General features: G+C 56.8%; 2 non-coding genes and 1 pseudogene across 2 annotated transcripts in view; all 3 read left to right on the forward strand.

The window, feature by feature from the left end:
* The window catches only part of LOC114944358 (small subunit ribosomal RNA), a 1922-nt gene extending 1731 nt beyond the window's left edge, over window positions 1-191 (forward strand). Inside the window, exon 1 of the ribosomal RNA XR_003822166.2 lies at window positions 1-191. This exon is cut by the window's left edge and continues 1731 nt beyond it. This is a non-coding gene — a ribosomal RNA (small subunit ribosomal RNA).
* Window positions 192-992: 801 nt separating this feature from the next.
* LOC114944356 (5.8S ribosomal RNA) lies at window positions 993-1147 on the forward strand. The gene has a single exon (XR_003822165.2). It is a non-coding gene; the product is annotated as a 5.8S ribosomal RNA (ribosomal RNA).
* Window positions 1148-2164: 1017 nt separating this feature from the next.
* On the forward strand, window positions 2165-5132 carry LOC146719646 (large subunit ribosomal RNA; annotated as a pseudogene; the record flags this gene model as incomplete).

Consider the following 5132-nt stretch of genomic DNA (forward strand, 5'->3'; position numbering starts at 1 on the left):
TTACGTCCCTGCCCTTTGTACACACCGCCCGTCGCTACTACCGATTGAATGATTTAGTGAGGTCTTCGGACTGGTGCGCGGCAATGTCTCGGCATTGCCGATGTTGCCGGGAAGATGACCAAACTTGATCATTTAGAGGAAGTAAAAGTCGTAACAAGGTTTCCACAGGTGAACCTGCGGAAGGATCATTAACGTTCCGGAGGTCCTGCTCTGCGTCGAGAGTCCTCTCTTTTGGGAGAGACGCGCGCTCGCAGCAGTCGGCGACTGAATGGACGCGCTGAAAAGGCGCTCTCAGAGAAAAAGAAAATAACGGATTTGACGGAATTTGTTGTTGTGTTTTGATATAACGACGGACGCCGTCGCGCCTCTCTGACCGAAAGTAGTCGGCAAGCAGAGCAGCGCGCCCGGCGGTGTTCGACGACGATTCGGAGCGAGACGCTTCGCGATCACGCTCGTGTGTGTGCCATTCTCCGGCCACACACACACACAGAGCGTCGATTCGGCGTTGAGCGCGAACCGGTGGTAACCTATGCCCGCGCACGCGTGTGTGCAGCACCCACGACGTTCGTCGACGCGCGCCCTCCCCGTTGTCGCGGGGCAGCGGTCAGCGTGCCGAGAACACAAGGTGTGCGACCGCGAGTGCCGAGCGAGAGGACCCCCATATATTATTATAATATATATATAACACAGAGAAGGGATCGATGATATTTCGACCAATCTGTCAACTGTGTCGGTCCGACGGTTTCTTCAAAGAGCTTCCGCCCCGGCTCTCCCGTTGCGGGAGAGACGCTCCGAACGAGAAACACACAACTCTATCTTTGTGCCGTAGCCTTCCCTGGCGGGAGGCGGCGGTCCGCGCGCGTCCTCGGACGCGCGCGGACAGGCTGATCGAAGAGCCACCACGATTATTCTCTCTCTCTCGTCCGAGAGAAGAGACCACGATGGTTGAACGAGAAACGCGTTTCTTCGCGAACGCAAAAATTTCGAACGATTACCCTGAACGGTGGATCACTTGGCTCGTGAGTCGATGAAGAACGCAGCTAATTGCGCGTCAACTTGTGAACTGCAGGACACATGAACATCGACATTTCGAACGCACATTGCGGTCCACGGATACAATTCCCGGACCACGCCTGGTTGAGGGTCGTTTTAGTACCCCTAAACTACTTGCGCCCGAAAAGCACGCACGGCCACGACGCGGGCGACCAGAGAATGGCGCGCGCGTCGCCTGTGCCCTGTGCAACGCTTACAATGGGCGTACGAGCGATCGTTGGACGTTCGCCCGAGGTGTCTGTGCCGCGCCGACCGGCCGCGGTGCAAATCCTGGCGTCGTCTGAAATGACACACCGAAATAATAATAATGAGGAGGAGAAGCGCACAAGCGTGTAAAACGTTGGCGAACGCACGTCCAGAGAATGCTGCGCGAATTAAGAGGGGGAGCGTGTTTGTGTATCCAAGTCGTGTGTGTACGCGAGAGCCGAGGAGAAATGGGATGAGAGTAAGAGCGCGCGCGAAGGGAGCAACAAACGACCAAAAAAAGGGTCAGGACGGTGAATGGCACCGCTTTCCCTAAAGCGGCGCGTGCGTCGTTGTCTCCCGAAAGTAGGTAGCGCTTGTCTCACCGTCTCTCCTCTCCGTACATCACACAGACTGACCGGACTGCTCTCGCACTCTGTGCCGCGTCTCTCGGTGCGATAGCGCTCGCGCGTCTTATGCCGAGGCGCCCTTGCCCGCACACATAACGGTATTACGGAGAAATATACGGCGCGTCGTCGTCCGGCGGAGAGAGCATTCGTAATCCTTTACCTCTTTACGGAGAAGGGTTTTGAATCGCGAGCCGACCGCGTGTCCGAGTCCACGAAATTTTCGTAAAGCGAAAAAAGGGGACCGGCGCGCCGCGTCGTGTACTCGTCGAATCGATTCCGCCCGAATTTCGTATATAAAAGAGAAGGGAGAGCCGAGAATCTCGAACCCCGCGATATATCGTCTCCATTACCACCAACGAGTGTGTGTGCGGTTTGCCTTCTCGCGTATTTCGTGTGCTGCCGCTGCTGCTCTCTTGTTCGACGCTCTCTCTCTCTCCCTCTTATAATATATATTATAGAGGAGAGACGACGATGAGCGACGCGGAGGAGGCAAACGGCTACGAAAACTCACTATGCGACGACCTCAGAGCAGGCGAGATTACCCGCTGAATTTAAGCATATTATTAAGCGGAGGAAAAGAAACTAACCAGGATTTCCTTAGTAGCGGCGAGCGAACAGGAAAGAGCCCAGCACCGAATCCCGCGGTTCCGCCGCAGGAAAATGTGGTGTTTGGGAGGATCCGCTTATCCCGAGGTGCCGCGTCGCGTCCAAGTCCATCTTGAATGGGGCCACTTACCCGTAGAGGGTGCCAGGCCCGTAGCGACCGGTGCGCGCCTCGGGAGGATCTCTCCTTAGAGTCGGGTTGCTTGAGAGTGCAGCTCTAAGTGGGTGGTAAACTCCATCTAAGGCTAAATACGACCACGAGACCGATAGCGAACAAGTACCGTGAGGGAAAGTTGAAAAGAACTTTGAAGAGTTCAAGAGTACGTGAAATCGTTCAGGGGTAAACCTAAGAAACCCAAAAGATCGAACGGGGAGATTCATCGTCAGCGGCGCTGGCTTCGCGTCGGTCGGCGATGTCCCGCGGAGTCCTTGCGGCTCGCGCGCGGGCACGCTACCGTGCGCCGATGTCCGGCGCTCGTCGTCGTGCACTTCTCCCCAAGTAGAACGTCGCGACCCGCTGGGTGTCGGTCTACGGCCCGGGTGCGGTGTCTGTCGCGTCGCCGGTAAAACGGCACGCGACAAACCCTCGGTCGCCCGGCCGGCTGCTCGGCGGTACGCGCAAGGTATCAGGCCGCACTATTCACGGTGCGTCGAGACCGTCGCAAGCGCGCGCCACGGTACTCGGAGGTTACGGACTTCGCGCCGTCCCTGGTCCTGGCCCGCTGTTGGTTACAGTACGGTACACCTTCGACAGGCCTGCGAACGTTCTCCCGCGGTCTCGCGGGAGACCGATACCGGTCGGCGACGCTACTGCTTTGGGTACTCTTAGGACCCGTCTTGAAACACGGACCAAGGAGTCTAACATGTACGCGAGTCATTGGGACTTGTCGCGAGACCTAAAAGCGTAATGAAAGTGAAGGTCGGCCCTGGCCGTCGACCTAGGGAGGATGGGCCGCGTCGCGATGCGGCCTCGCACTCCCGGGGCGTCTCGTTCTCATCGCGAGAAGAGGCGCACCCAGAGCGTACACGTTGGGACCCGAAAGATGGTGAACTATGCCTGGTCAGGACGAAGTCAGGGGAAACCCTGATAGAGGTCCGTAGCGATTCTGACGTGCAAATCGATCGTCGGAACTGGGTATAGGGGCGAAAGACTAATCGAACCATCTAGTAGCTGGTTCCCTCCGAAGTTTCCCTCAGGATAGCTGGCACTCGGCCGTTCCGCACGGAACGCGCGCGAGTCTCATCTGGTAAAGCGAATGATTAGAGGCCTTGGGGCCGAAACGACCTCAACCTATTCTCAAACTTTAAATGGGTGAGATCTCTGGCTTTCTTGAATTATGAAGCCACGAGCATCTTTGGATCAGAGTGCCAAGTGGGCCATTTTTGGTAAGCAGAACTGGCGCTGTGGGATGAACCAAACGCAGAGTTAAGGCGCCCAACTCGACGCTCATGGGACACCATAAAAGGCGTTGGTTGCTTAAGACAGCAAGACGGTGGCCATGGAAGTCGGAATCCGCTAAGGAGTGTGTAACAACTCACCTGCCGAAGCAACTAGCCCTGAAAATGGATGGCGCTGAAGCGTCGAGCCTATACTCTGCCGTCAGCGGCAAGTGGGGCGGCAACCGGGAGCGGGCGTTAGTCTTCTCTCGCGTCGTCACGAAGCCCTGACGAGTAGGAGGGTCGCGACGGTGAGCGCAGAAGGGTCTGGGCGCGAGCCTGCCTGGAGCCGCCGTCGGTGCAGATCTTGGTGGTAGTAGCAAATACTCCAGCGAGGCCCTGGAGGACTGACGTGGAGAAGGGTTTCGTGTGAACAGCCGTTGCACACGAAGTCAGTCGATCCTAAGCCCTAGGAGAAATCCTATGTCAATGACGGCGTACAATATACTTGAGTGTCGAGAAATAATAATAAATATTATACGAAAGACACACGCTCGTCGGGCGAAAGGGAATCCGGTTCCTATTCCGGAACCCGGCAGCGGAACCGCATACAATTCGGGCCCTCGTAAGAGTGTTCGTCGGGGTAACCCAAAATGACCTGGAGACGCCGTCGGGAGATCCGGGAAGAGTTTTCTTTTCTGTATAAGCGTTCGAGTTCCCTGGAAACCTCTAGCAGGGAGATAGGGTTTGGAACGCGAAGAGCACCGCAGTTGCGGCGGTGTCCGGATCTTCCCCTCGGACCTTGAAAATCCAGGAGAGGGCCACGTGGAGGTGTCGCGCCGGTTCGTACCCATATCCGCAGCAGGTCTCCAAGGTAAAAAGCCTCTAGTCGATAGAATAATGTAGGTAAGGGAAGTCGGCAAATTGGATCCGTAACTTCGGAATAAGAATTGGCTCTGAGGAGCGGGGCGTGTCGGGCTTGGTCGGGAAGCGGGTCTGGCTGACGTGCCGGGCCTGGGCGAGGTGAACGGTCGGCGTTCTCGCGCCGGTCCCGGGATCCGAGCTCGGTCCCGTGCCTTGGCCTCCCGCGGATCTTCCTTGCTGCGAGGCTTCCGTGGCGGCGCGAGCCGTCGTGGTCGTCCTCTTTGGCCGCCATTCAACGCTCAGCTCAGAACTGGCATGGACTAGGGGAATCCGACTGTCTAATTAAAACAAAGCATTGCGATGGCCCTCGCGGGTGTTGACGCAATGTGATTTCTGCCCAGTGCTCTGAATGTCAACGTGAAGAAATTCAAGCAAGCGCGGGTAAACGGCGGGAGTAACTATGACTCTCTTAAGGCCAACCCCACCTCCTCGTGGTGAGAGTCGGGCAACGTCTGGGGCTCACCTTCCGGCGGCCAACGGGGGCTCTGGCATAAGGACACCGAAAGGCTCTTTCCTTGAAGTAACTATGCGACAACATCTTAGCACATAAACTAGTGGCGAACTGGCCTTGCCAAAAAAAAT

This window comes from Nylanderia fulva, unplaced genomic scaffold (genome assembly GCF_048542155.1).
Source record: "Nylanderia fulva isolate GAGA-0341 unplaced genomic scaffold, ASM4854215v1 Scaffold904, whole genome shotgun sequence".
In the NCBI taxonomy this organism is placed as follows: Eukaryota; Metazoa; Arthropoda; class Insecta; order Hymenoptera; family Formicidae; genus Nylanderia; species Nylanderia fulva.